This window comes from Astatotilapia calliptera, unplaced genomic scaffold, assembly GCF_900246225.1.
Source record: "Astatotilapia calliptera unplaced genomic scaffold, fAstCal1.2 U_scaffold_3, whole genome shotgun sequence".
Lineage (NCBI taxonomy): Eukaryota > Metazoa > Chordata > Actinopteri > Cichliformes > Cichlidae > Astatotilapia > Astatotilapia calliptera.
Window position 1 is genome coordinate 414401 of NW_020535767.1, and position 14209 is coordinate 428609.

The 14209-nt window shown below is 45.0% G+C and overlaps 1 protein-coding gene and 1 long non-coding RNA gene across 3 annotated transcripts in view; both read right to left on the reverse strand.

Moving 5' to 3' along the window:
* The window catches only part of LOC113017929 (uncharacterized), a 142757-nt gene that overhangs the window by 71808 nt on the left and 56740 nt on the right, over nucleotides 1–14209 (reverse strand). The gene's annotated exons all lie outside the window — the stretch shown is intronic.
* On the reverse strand, nucleotides 112–10603 carry LOC113017984 (uncharacterized). 2 transcript variants are annotated; one of them, XR_003271639.1, is made up of 5 exons: nucleotides 10466–10603; nucleotides 2147–2243; nucleotides 2029–2052; nucleotides 1813–1908; nucleotides 112–616 (listed from the first exon to the last, which is right to left on the reverse strand). It is a non-coding gene; the product is annotated as an uncharacterized LOC113017984 (long non-coding RNA). The 2 variants fall into 2 exon arrangements; XR_003271638.1 differs by lacking the exon at nucleotides 2029–2052.

A 14209-nucleotide genomic window follows, 5' to 3' on the forward strand; every position in this document is an offset into this window, starting at 1 on the left:
CTAAACCAATATACACATCTGTACAGTGCAATCATGCTGTCAATAACAGACCAATAAAACCTTAAATAGATAAATTCTTCTTTAGAAACATAAAACAAAGTCTTGTAAAACTCCTTATCACCTTCCCCTTTTATTTTGGATGTTTGGCTTTTAGACAATCGAGTATGAAATGAGAGTAAGCAAATGTCAACATTTTATTGCTTGTATTCTCTTTTTTAAACTTATCCAGACTTGGAAAAATGATAAACTATTTACTTGCTTTAACAGGCACTTGAGGGCTGTGTAGGAACCCTGGACATTATTCTGCTGCCAAAAGATCATTTTTGAAACTCAGCACTTTGGGCTTCAACTTCCCACCCTCCAGACCCATCAACACGTTCTGAATAAAGTCAAATGTGTTGGCCAAACATTTTGGGTAGCTTAGATGCAGGGCATAAGTCAGTCCAAATATTACTAGAAATGCATCAGCCAGGGTGGGGAAATCAATGATCATGTTACCCTCGACCAAAACTGCAATCTTCTCAGGGCAGAAGAATGTTGCATCACTGGAATTGGCTCTGATCAGGAGGAGTCCAAGTGGCACTTCACTAATATCTGGTTCATCAGAATGCATCATCTACAGAAAACAAAATTACTACATGTTAGTGCATTCCTATTTCTCTTAGGCTAGGTTCACACTGCAGGTCTTGATGCTCAATTCCGATTTTTTTGATCAAATCCGATTTTTTTTGTCTGCTTGTTCACACTACAACTAAAATGCGACAGCAAACGCGCTCTAGTGTGAACCCTCAAAGCGGCCCCGCATGCGCAAAAGAAGACGTCACACAAAATGCACTCTGCTTAGACCCAGACCGAACAGTATTGTTTGATTGATGGCCCTTAATATAAAGACTTCGGACTTCACGTTTCCCAATTTTTGCTTTAAGTTATTTTGTTATTTACATAATAATGTAGATAAACTAATAATGATTCTTATTGCTGTTTTAGAGAGGAGCGGTGCTTCAAAGGATAGTTGCAGGTTTCTGTCAGAATCTGCAGTTATACAGTATAAATAAAATGTTGTCTTCTCAACAGTTTCACTGACATTTACACTGGATGGCCAGAAAGCGTCCACGATGTCTTTTCGGGCGCTTCTCCGTAGCTGACAATTGGCGTCTGTCTTGTGTCAGTGACCTAAAAGACGGATTTAATGCGACATGACCATCAAACAGCAGTCGCTTTCTGAAATATCGGATATGTATCGGATTCAGTACCACATACGAAAGTGACCCAGATCGGATTTGAAAATATCGGATTTGTGCCGTTCAAACTGTCATACCGTGATCGGATATGGGTTGCATAGGGTCAAAAAAAAGAAAATATGATGCGCTTTTGCCTGCAGTGTGAACATAGCCTTAGTCTCATCTACACAACTCACTATACAAGTACTGGATTATCCCCATCTTAGAAATCAAGTGTTTGAACAACAAAAAAGCCAAAACACACCAAAAACTTGAGAAAAATGAAAATGACAACTAGTACTCATAAAGCAAAGTCATACCTCTTCATGGCAATAACTACAGAAAGTCAATGGGAGTTCTATTATTAAAAAATAAAAAAATAAATGTACAGTGATGTATGGTTGGGCTAGGAACATTATAGAAGCGTAGGGTCTATACACATTAAGAATATGTGGTGTTTCCCCCATTATGTGACATGGACACTGTTGTAGACAGACCCAAAGGATGGAGATACTTCTCACACTGTCAAAGTGGCATAATGGTTTGTGAAATCTAAACAAGTTTGATACTTGGATACTGTTCAAAAACTTACATCCCACGTTTTGATGAAGGTAGAGGTGTCTTCGTGCAAATAGGCAGGGAGGGCATGAAGCACAACAGCATGTCGGGCATGAATATCAACTTGTTCCTAAATCAGAAGAACATTTTTTTTAAATTATTGGCTTACCTAGTCAAGAATGGCAGTTAAAATGGATCAAATTAAATAAATCTTATTTAAAAAAAAAACCCAAGACAAAACCCCACCTACCTGGAGATCATAGGTTCTGAAGAGCTGAGACAGAACATCAGACAGACTGTCTGATCAGAATGAATCTTTTTTGTGTCAACAACAGATGTCCATCAACAGTATATGCTGTCAGACTTACTGTATCATTTAGCTCCGGCAGCTGATACACCGAAAAACTGTCTGTTAATGTCAGCTCAAACGACCTCAAATGCTCAATGTACCAGCATTCGTAATTCCTGCAAAACAAGGAAATGGAATTGTTTACAAGCAGAAGATATTCAATCCTGCTGAATGTTGGAAGTCCTCCAGTCTGGCCTGCAGAGACAAACATTCCATTTGCATACTCCGTTCCATTTAGGGACACTTTATGAGTGGTGTATATGTTTTGGCTGTCTGTCTTAGTCTTGATAAAATCTTGTGCTACTTCAGGCAAAGTTGCAACTTGGACACAGGTGACACTTGAAGCTTGCGCTTTGAAAAACAAGGGTCCATTGAGGTGATATGCCATCATATGCTGATGCCTGGTTGCAAGTGTTTCCAAAACATTCTTGAAGTTCTTTGTATCCTGAATAACTCCTTTGAAAAAACGATGTTTTCCCTCAAATCTCATGGTCCACAGGTTAATCAAAGGACCGAAGCGCTTTGTTAGCTCAGGATAATGCTCAATGTAGTGATGCTTGGGTTTGAGCTTAAAATCAGGAAACACTGTTTTAAGGCCTTGTCTGTGCTCCTTTATTTTGGTTTGCAGGTACTGAATAGATTCTTCTGTGAAAGATGGAGACAATACAAGCTGTACAACTTCTTTGAGATCCATCATTGTAGCCTATACTTCATCTTGCTCAGGGACTTTACTTCCCACCATAAGTGGTATTAATCTCAACAAGGTGGAGTTTTCATGCCCGTTTCCCCCTATGCTTAGCTTGGATGCAAAATTCTTGGGAATCGGTTGGGGTTTATCAAGTCTGTCTGAGTGCTGGTATGGAAACGTGCGGATTTTTGTATTTAGATATTCCAAAGAAAAGTATTTTCGCCGAATAAGTTCTCCAATGCACAGCGCCAACTCCACAGGCACAATCCCTTCAAAAAGATCATGCAGTATGTCTGGTGGGAAACCAGTGATGGGATGAAAGTGCTGCAGTGCTTTTCTGAGGGGACAAACTGTCACGGCTGCCGAGGCGAGCCGTGTGGAGTTAGAAGAAGGACCCAAGATGCAGGCAGTGGATGAGATGCCGGTGAGTTTATTTACACAGTGGTGAGAAGGCAAAACAGGCAAGAGGGAAGACAAAACTAAAGACCTGAACTGGGAAAGCTAAATGACAAACCTGAGATGAAACAAAAAAGGGAAGAGAGGCAGAGAGACGAGCAGGACACCGAGGAACACAGACTGACGCGGAGTTACACAGACGAACCGGCAACAGGCAGGAGAACACACAGGGCTTAAATACACACACCAGTAATCAGGGGATGAGAGACAGGAGGGCAACACAGCTGGGAGGAATCTGGGCTGACGGGACAGGGGAAACGTAAACTGATCACACTCACATACGACACGGACCTTCACAATAAAACAGGAAACTCAGATACATGGAACCAGACAAGACATTGAACTAAACAGACAGATTCACAAACAGATGGGGAGACACCATAGACAGACAGATACAGACGCAGACTCAGAGGCAGATCGAAAATAACACAGAACTTAAACAATCATCATCTAGAAAATGATAACAAACTAAAAGCGCTGGGTCACCGACCCAGGACCATGACACAATCATCTTTTACACCGACATGGTTTAAATTATCTTCTTGTACAATTTTTTCCACAAGAAGATCGTGACACTCCATTGTTCTCATGGTGAATTCACCTTCAGAAACTTCAGTGGTCTACATCTGATTTGCAGTGCAACAGCAGAATCTGCAAAAATGATGTGCTCTGAAAGACTGGACAAAGCCCGCAAGACCATGAGCAGCTAAATTATCAGCTGCCACAAAGAGCACAGAACCCTTGATGCATTCACCAAGGGTTTCTATGAAGAGGCCCTCCTGCTCCAGAGTTTGCAAATCTTTCAACAAAGGGGAAAGAACATTTTCATAACCATGCTTCTGCAGGTCAGAAACTTTGCACAGCAAAGCTAGTTGTATAACATGTAGGCTTGACCTGTACTGACTTGGTAGATTGGCAAGTAACCAATAAACTGCAGTAAGTTTGTGGATCTTTCTAGCTCTGCCTAAAGGATTGGCTAGCTCAATGTCATCCACATACAAAATCAGTGACAACCTCAGCTCTCCGGCTGCTGACAGAAACTGGTTCTCTTTGAAATATGTCCCATCTGTATAAGACATGTACACCCCAGGTAGTGATTGTTTAGTTTCTTTGATTTTATCAAGAATATCAGTATTTTTGAACATACTCTGGAGCATCTGCAATACTGGGACATATACTACTGTGGGACCACTAGAACCTAGATAGTATTGGACAGGCATTACTAGAGGGTAATGGCTCCTCACAAAGGTTTTCCTCCACTTAGCAGTGGATAACTCTGCACCTGCTGTAGCTGCATTAACAAAAACATTTGTGTTCATAACATCTTCCACCAACTCATTCAGTACGACTTCACTCACTGGCTGATTATGCTGGTGCAGAATGTTGGTAATAGAGTCTCTCACAAGAGGTTTGGACACTGAGAATATCTGCAACAAGTCGTCAATGATGTTCTGTATTGCTCTCTCTGACACATGAAGAACACTGTACATTTTTAAGAAGGTTGAAGACAAGTTGTTTTTTAACTGATTTTGCAGTTCCTCAGTGTCATGTGTGGACTCAGAAGGATTAGAGGAAGGACTTTGAAGTTCATAGTACCAGTATACCATCATAGTGACAGTACCCCCCCCTCAAGGGCTGGCACCAGACAGCCCAGCAGAAACGAAAAAACGGACCAAAACAAAACAGAAAACAACCCGACCAGGGCGGGCGGAGGGGGCCCAGGACGGAGGGACAGAGTCCAAAAAGGCCCAGATGGTCAAGTTCAGGAGGCCGACCATGCGAATGGCAACGGGGCAGGTCCGGATGCCGGCCACGTAGTAGGCAGTGGCGTGGAAACAGTTCTGGGGGCCGACTGTGCGGACGGCAACGGCGGCGTGGAAACAGTTCTGGGGGCCGACCGTGCGGACGGCAACGGCGGCGTGGAAACAGTTCTGGGGGCCGACCGTGCGGACGGCAACGGCGGCGTGGAAACAGTTCTGGGGGCCGACCGTGCGGACGGCAACGGCGGCGTGGAAACAAGTCCGGAGGCCGGCCACGCGGAAGGCAGTGGCGGCGTTCAGGAGGGCGTTCAGGAGGGCGTCCACGGTGGCGGAGATGCCCAACAAGCGGCCTGGCAGATGACCGAAGATGTGGAGGTGGTAGTAGGGGACCTGAAGGCTGCGTGGCCCCTGCAGCCCCAGGCGAGGCGCAAGCTGAGGCTGGACCAGACAAGGCGGAAGCTGAGGCTGGACCAGACAAGGCGGAAGCTGAGGCTGGACCAGACGAGGCTGATGAGGATGACGAGGAAGCTGAGGCCGGACCAGACGAGGCTGATGAGGATGACGAGGAAGCTGAGGCCGGACCAGACGAGGCTGATGAGGATGACGAGGAAGCTGAGGCTGGACCAGGCGAGGCTGAAGCGGAAGCGGAGGCCGGACCAGGCGAGGCTGAAGCAGAAGCGGAGGCCGGACCAGGCGAGGCAGAAGCAGAAGCGGAGGCCGGACCAGGCGAGGCAGAAGCAGAGGCCGGACCAGGCGAGGCAGCAGCTGATGAGGATGCAGAGGCCGGACCAGGCGAGGCAGCAGCTGATGAGGATGCTGAAGCTGGACCAGGCAAAGCAGCTGATGAGGATGCTGAAGCTGGACCAGGCAAAGCAGCTGATACTGATGCTGAAGAGGAGGCCACTGCAGGTGATGCGGGAGCTGGACCAGACGAGGATGAAGACACGGAGGCTGGACCAGGCAAGGATGAAGACACGGAGGCTGGACCAGGCGAGGATGAAGACACGGAGGCTGGACCAGGCGAGGATGAAGACACGGAGGCTGGACCAGGTGAAGCGGATGAAGCCGAAGCATGCGCTGGACCAGGCGACGCTGAGGAGGCTGAATCCGGACCAGGCGACGGCGTGGAGGATGCAGACGGAGGCGCTGAAGCAGGTGGCGGCATGGATGAAACTGCTGCTGCAAGCGTGGATGAGGCTGCTGGTGGAGCAGCTGGTGGCTGGATGGGCTCCTCGGGCCCCCCAGCTGACGAGGAAGGAGGCTGGACGGGCTCCTCGGGCCCCCCAGCTGACGAGGAAGGAGGCTGGACGGGCTCCTCGGGCCCTCCAGCTGACGAGGAAGGAGGCTGGACGGGCTCCTCGGGCCCCCCAGCTGACGAGGAAGGAGGCTGGACGGGCTCCTCGGGCCCCCCAGCTGACGAGGAAGGAGGCTGGACGGGCTCCTCGGGCCCCCCAGCTGATGATGCAAAAGGCTGGACGGGCTCCTCGGGCCCTCCAGTGAGAACAGTCTCAGGACCAGTGGGCACAGGGGCCCCTGGAACACACAGGACAGAACCAGCAGGCACACGGGCCTCTGGCAGGCACAGAACAGGACCAGCAGGCGCACGGGCCTCTGGCAGGGACAGGACAGGACCAGCAGGCACACGGGCCTCTGGCAGGGACAGGACAGGACCAGCAGGCACACGGGCCTCTGGCAGGGACAGGACAGGACCAGCAGGCACGGTGGCCTCTGGCAAACACATAGCAGGCTGCAGCTGCATAGACGCTGCTCAGGCAGCGACAGCCGGGTGCGGCCCTCAGCTGGCTTCTTAACCTCCAGGGGTCCGGAGTCTGCTGGGGGCTGAAACCCAGCCTCTGGGGAGGCCCTGGAGTGCACCTCAGTTTCAGAACTGGCCAGCCTTTGAGGAGTGTTGACATTATTACTAGGTGTGTCCCTCTGCTTGGAATGGACGGGCGAGGAATGGTGTTTTTCGGGTTGAATTGACTTGTATTGTTTTACAGGTGGAGCAATTGGTACAGGATGCCGGGCTAGCGGCTGCTGAACAGGAGGCTGGACTAAGGGTGACTGACATAATGGTTGTGATGACAACGGTGGTGGAGGTGGCGACTGAGCTTCTGGCCGGGCGGCTAACTGAGCTTCGGGCCGGGCGGCTAACTGAGCTTCGGGCCGGGCGGCTAACTGAGCTTCGGGCCGGGCGGCTAACTGAGCTTCTGGCCGGGCGGCTAACTGAGCTTCTGGTAAATAGTCTTTCTTATTTCCAGATTTTGGTTTGAAAGTCCGGGTTGGCATAACAGAGGACTCGGAAGAGGCAGAATGAAAGCAGTCCTCTAGATCCTCAGAGCGAGTGTTAACGGACCTTGGAGTATCAGACAAAGAATTAACAGTTTCCGAATTACTCTTTTCAAATTTGAATAACCCTGAGTTGACTGGTATTGAATTACTAGATTCAGGAAAAACTGACAGAGTGTTCATGAATGCACGCTCAGATGGAGCAGAAAAAACACTGCGCTCCTGACTCATGGAATCCGCCGGTAACTGACGGCCGTGCGGACGTCGCTTCCGCCTGGGAGAAGGGGCGAGAGTGGCCGGGGAAGCGGACGGTGATGCGAGGCAGCTCTGAAGTGGCTGCTCCTGCTGTGAGGTGGATGGGCTGGGTGGAATGAGGATGATTCCCAGTGCTTTGTAAAAAGCCTGGGCTGGTGTGAGCTGGCCACTGGGGGGCTGCATGTACATGAAACCGTCACTCTCACTGACCCTGAGAGCTGGTTTGGCAAGCGAAGGATGACGGCGGCGTGACCGCCGTTTTGCCCGGAAGGAGGGGGAAGCCGACTGATCGGGCGGCATTGCGTCCAGCAGAGAGTCCTCTGGTGGACTGGGGAGAGAATCTTCCGGTAAGCCAGGCAGGTCAGCTGTCACAGTTGGAGGGTGAAGATGAAGCGTGTTGAGGATGAAGTCCTGTAGGAGTGGGTGAAGTGAATCCAGCAACCAGGGGTGATTGGAAACTAGCCGCTGTATTCGGGCCTCCAGAGCATGACGAAATTCCTCCCCCTCATGCTCTAGCCACAGATTAGTCCATCTGGAAACTGAATCGGTTAATTCCTCCCGAAGCTCCTTGGAAGGTGCGAATGCCGCTGGGTCCATATTTGGCCGGTTCGTACTGTCACGGCTGCCGAGGCGAGCCGTGTGGAGTTAGAAGAAGGACCCAAGATGCAGGCAGTGGATGAGATGCCGGTGAGTTTATTTACACAGTGGTGAGAAGGCAAAACAGGCAAGAGGGAAGACAAAACTAAAGACCTGAACTGGGAAAGCTAAATGACAAACCTGAGATGAAACAAAAAAGGGAAGAGAGGCAGAGAGACGAGCAGGACACCGAGGAACACAGACTGTCGCGGAGTTACACAGACGAACCGGCAACAGGCAGGAGAACACACAGGGCTTAAATACACACACCAGTAATCAGGGGATGAGAGACAGGAGGGCAACACAGCTGGGAGGAATCTGGGCTGACGGGACAGGGGAAACGTAAACTGATCACACTCACATACGACACGGACCTTCACAATAAAACAGGAAACTCAGATACATGGAACCAGACAAGACATTGAACTAAACAGACAGATTCACAAACAGATGGGGAGACACCATAGACAGACAGATACAGACGCAGACTCAGAGGCAGATCGAAAATAACACAGAACTTAAACAATCATCATCTAGAAAATGATAACAAACTAAAAGCGCTGGGTCACCGACCCAGGACCATGACACAATCATCTTTTACACCGACATGGTTTAAATTATCTTCTTGTACAATTTTTTCCACAAGAAGATCGTGACACTCCATTGTTCTCATGGTGAATTCACCTTCAGAAACTTCAGTGGTCTACATCTGATTTGCAGTGCAACAGCAGAATCTGCAAAAATGATGTGCTCTGAAAGACTGGACAAAGCCCGCAAGACCATGAGCAGCTAAATTATCAGCTGCCACAAAGAGCACAGAACCCTTGATGCATTCACCAAGGGTTTCTATGAAGAGGCCCTCCTGCTCCAGAGTTTGCAAATCTTTCAACAAAGGGGAAAGAACATTTTCATAACCATGCTTCTGCAGGTCAGAAACTTTGCACAGCAAAGCTAGTTGTATAACATGTAGGCTTGACCTGTACTGACTTGGTAGATTGGCAAGTAACCAATAAACTGCAGTAAGTTTGTGGATCTTTCTAGCTCTGCCTAAAGGATTGGCTAGCTCAATGTCATCCACATACAAAATCAGTGACAACCTCAGCTCTCCGGCTGCTGACAGAAACTGGTTCTCTTTGAAATATGTCCCATCAGTATAAGACATGTACACCCCAGGTAGTGATTGTTTAGTTTCTTTGATTTTATCAAGAATATCAGTATTTTTGAACATACTCTGGAGCATCTGCAATACTGGGACATATACTACTGTGGGACCACTAGAACCTAGAGAGTATTGGACAGGCATTACTAGAGGGTAATGGCTCCTCACAAAGGTTTTCCTCCGCTTAGCAGTGGATAACTCTGCACCTGCTGTAGCTGCATTAACAAAAACATTTGTGTTCATAACAGCTTCCACCAACTCATTCAGTACGACTTCACTCACTGGCTGATTATGCTGGTGCAGAATGTTGGTAATAGAGTCTCTCACAAGAGGTTTGGACAGTGAGAATATCTGCAACAAGTCGTCAATGATGTTCTGTATTGCTCTCTCTGACACATGAAGAACACTGTACATTTTTAAGAAGGTTGAAGACAAGTTGTTTTTTAACTGATTTTGCAGTTCCTCAGTGTCATGTGTGGACTCAGAAGGATTAGAGGAAGGACTTTGAAGTTCATAGTCATAGTTTGAGGGACCAGCATCCTCATAGTCAACATTACTCTGTAAAGGATGGTTAGCAGTTTCTTTAAGGATAATTTCACACTTAAAGGCTGAAATATCACCATCAGGATGACACCTACTTCTATGGGTATTGAAGGAAGAATACACATTAGTACGGTAGTGACAATTTTTGAAAGGGCAATCCAATGTCTCATGCTGTTTTAGATGTGTCCTTAAGTGACTAAGGACATTTTTATCATTGAATGGTTGGCTACAACCACAAAGAGGGCAAAGAAATACTGCACTTTGATCTCTACTTTGCAAAACTTTCTGAGAATGTATCCATGTTAAATGAATTTTCAAAGCATTCAGTGACTGAAATGTACAGATACAGCAATCATATGGACATGGCAAAGGACTGACTGAGGAAACATTCCTATGATGTAACCGATAGTGCTCAAGCACCTCTATCTGTTTTCCAAAGATAAGATTACAAAGTTTGCACTTGAACGCCATTGTATGATTTTTGTTTTACTTTTTTAAAGTAACTGTGGAAGTGCTATCAGTGTTTTTTCTTATTTTTAGCAATCAACATACCAAAATAGTATCTTTCAACACCAGCAAGGAGTTTCAGCCTTAACCTGAAAAGAGAGAGAAAGAAATAGGTATAATACGTTATTGTCCAGCGCTTTGTCACTTTTTTTTTTTTTTAAACATAATCAGTTATCAAACACTGTATACATACAGGTGGTCTAACAACAACCACTTTTTAAACATTTGCTAATACCATCACATAGATATACAAATTAGACAAAGAGTTACAAACAACATATTAAAACTGGAACAACAAGGAAAATGTAATGCGGGGATCGCTGGTGTGTTTATGGAGCGGACCCAAAAGCAGACGAAGGTGAGACAGAACTGACTCTTCAAAAAAAACAAACAAAAAACAAACAAAAAAAAAATCAAAAACCAAGCTGTTTATTCCAGGGTGATGTCCAAAAACATAAAAGCCAGGCAAAGCGAAACAAGGGTGAAACTAAACTAAAACCTTAACTGCGGAAAACCTAAACTAACATTGAAAACAATAAGAGACAACATGAAACTTAACAGGGACATGCAAGCATAAAAGTGAAAGAAGTCTAAACACGAGCATGAACATGAACCTGAGCAGTAGCAGAAATTCTGTGACTTTGACATGAAGATAAATAGAAACTGAACAGACGAAGACAGAGGACTTAAATACATAGGAAAAGAGGGAAATGGAAACACCTGGGAAACACAGCTGACACAAATGAACCTGAATGCCACAGGGTAAGTACAACAAAACAAACTGAACATGGAACATGTTAAGGTTCAAAATATTGGGGATGGAGACAAGAGAAAAACCACAATAACAACACTGGTCCGGTCGGGTTGAGTCAAACGATGATTTAATGGTCACACACGTGGGAGATGGACACTGATGCAGACAGCCTCAAATCTCAAAGTGGTGGAGCATTGCTCAAACTCTTATAGCCTCTGGTTCTCCCATCTTATCATAAAAGCCTAAACATTCACATTCTTTCTCTCACACGGCGCCTAAGCTACGACCTTGGCTCCCCATTTATCTGCTCGTGCTGTGATGCGGCAGAAAACTCCAGCATGTTCTATTCTCTTCTAATCAGACAAATAAGGCGATGACTTTCTGCGAACAGTATTCCTTATAACTCAACAGTATAATGCATCATAAACAATATCATTCATTCACAATAAATCAGCAGTCCAATGCAATGCAAATCAGTTTAAATACTGCAATAATTATCACCTTCTTCTAATTCAGGAGAATAATGCCAACTTAAACTACATAATAATTCACAATCTTTATTTCGGGGTCTAACATGGCATAAAATAATATCATAATTTTACAAACACCAGACTCTTCACAGTAAAACAGAAACAAGAAAGGGACGCAGTCAAGACAACACAAGCTTGACAAATAGAACATGGAACATGCATAAATACATGGGGAGACTCAAGGAAACAGATTAGGGAAATGAGGGCATGGACATAAAAGTAAAACACAGAAGACAAGACGGACTGTACAGAGAACAGACAAGACACATAACCAAGGTGACAGATGAAACATAACTAGGCCAGAAGTCAACTAACCCTTAACTAATAATAACACAGGAATTTCACCTTATTTCAATATAACATCAAAAATAAACTCAAAAAGTCCTTCTAATGTACACTGGGGTTGAGAATAAAATTAGAGAAAAAAAACTGTTTGGTAAATGTATTATTGATGGATTCACCCTCAAGTTAACCTGAAATAGACCAGGCGCAACAACTTAATAGTTCAGAAGATTCAACATTCCTACTTGTATACAGAATTATTTGCAACCCAAACCAAGTTCTACCACCTAATTATATGATGATTGATAACTCCTTATATCATCCTGTGCCTACAATATTGATGCCCCAGTTTTAATATGTATAATTCCAGAGAACTAAACATAGCTTTCAAGTTCCACCAGTTGGCAAATGAGTTAGCTAAGCAGCGCTGCAGTGCAACAAAGACTCAACAATTTATCCACAAGGCAGTTTATAAACTACAAATCTGTTTAGCACTCTAGAAATGCCTGCTAAAGACTTATTTTACAGTAGTAAGAGATTAGAAATGTATGAGCAGGGCTTAGCTTTAGTGCTCGCCTCTGCTGGGACTAATAATGTGTTATACTAAATGTGAGCTTATTAGCACAATTCATGCAAAACACACTTTGGGGCTAATGCCACCAAGACCATACACTGTAACCCTATTTGTACACAAGGTGGCATGGATTTAAAAAAAAAAGAAAAAAAGAAAAGCAATTCTTAAATGCCTGCTACAATTCAACATTTATGACGATAAAAATTCGTATTACAAAGGAGAAATAAGGTTTCAGAAAAAATAAAAACTTACCACAAAAGCGCTCACAAAGACAAAATTGCTGCAAAGGCGGTAAATGCAGCTAGCCAAGTGCAGAGCGTTAGCTGTTCCAGTTCAAAGGTCTGTAACATACCACAGCACGTCCTCCTTTATCCAGCGTCAAAGGCAATGCAGCAAAAAACCCTTCCAAGTGATTTTATTTCTGTTCGGAAATTAACGTTCCACAGCTTTCTTTCGGAGTAATGAGCGGGCATTCGGACGAAGCGGCGATTCCAAGATAGTTCCCAGCTCCTCATGAAGAACAGGTGGCGCACGCACGTACGTACGTAGGCACGTACGTGACGTCAGTCTCGACTCAAATTATTCGAGGGAAATTTCTGAAACTAATCAACATGTTCAAGTACTGATAACTTGAAAAAACAAACTTGTTCAAACTACTTAAAAAAATTAAGGTGTATGAACTTATAACGGTGTTTTAAGTGGTTGCAACTCATTTCATTTATCAAACTATTACTATTCGGTCTTACAGTGTGTTATCAGTCCATACAATGGGCGTTATTAGCACAAATCAGTCCCATAGATATGGGCCATCTCCTGCTAGATTGTTCAGAAGGTTGTTCTCATCCATCCAGATGGAGGATCACTAACAGGAGCGTGGGAAGACTAATATAACAGCTTTAAGATGCATTTGTAGATATTATTACGTGTTTTACCGTCTTTATGGTGCTAGCTTAAAGTTACGGTGTAAACGTTAGCTTATATTGGAGTAAAGCTGTTACTGGTTAAACGATGTTAGCACAGAAATATTAGCTTCTGTCATGACTGATGAAGTTACTAGTTAATAAAGTTTCCAGTAAAGTGTTTAATCACAGCCACAGACTGACAGCAAATATCTCGATTAGCTTCAGTGCATCTATAATAAATATGTGCAAGTTTCAGTGCTTCGTTTAAACTGTATGATACTTATACTGACCCAGGGTCAGTGTAAAATACAATCCCAGCTGTGTGAACAAAGCCTGGCTCCTTTAATCCTGCATGACAAACCTCAGGATTCAGGTTATTATTACTCTTTCCTGCTGGCACACCTGTCACACCTGAGAGTCAGCTAGAAATGTACAGTGACGTGGATATCATGCAAAGACTGCCAGACTCTGTAATACTGCAAATGATCAGTGACTCAGGTTAACACTAAACTTTAAACGGCACCTCTGTGTCTCTGTGTGCTGAACATCTAGGATTGAGTCAGGCTGCGTTGACTGTGGGACTTTAATGTGCTAAAAGCAGGTTGAAGACAGCTCAGAAACATTTGAAGATTAAAATTTAGCATTATGGCTGCTGGTGGTTTGTAAAGCCTATACTCAGCTGTAGTTTTTGTTACTAATTTATGTTTGTTGTTGTTTAACACAGATTTCAGAAGAGCAAATATGCTT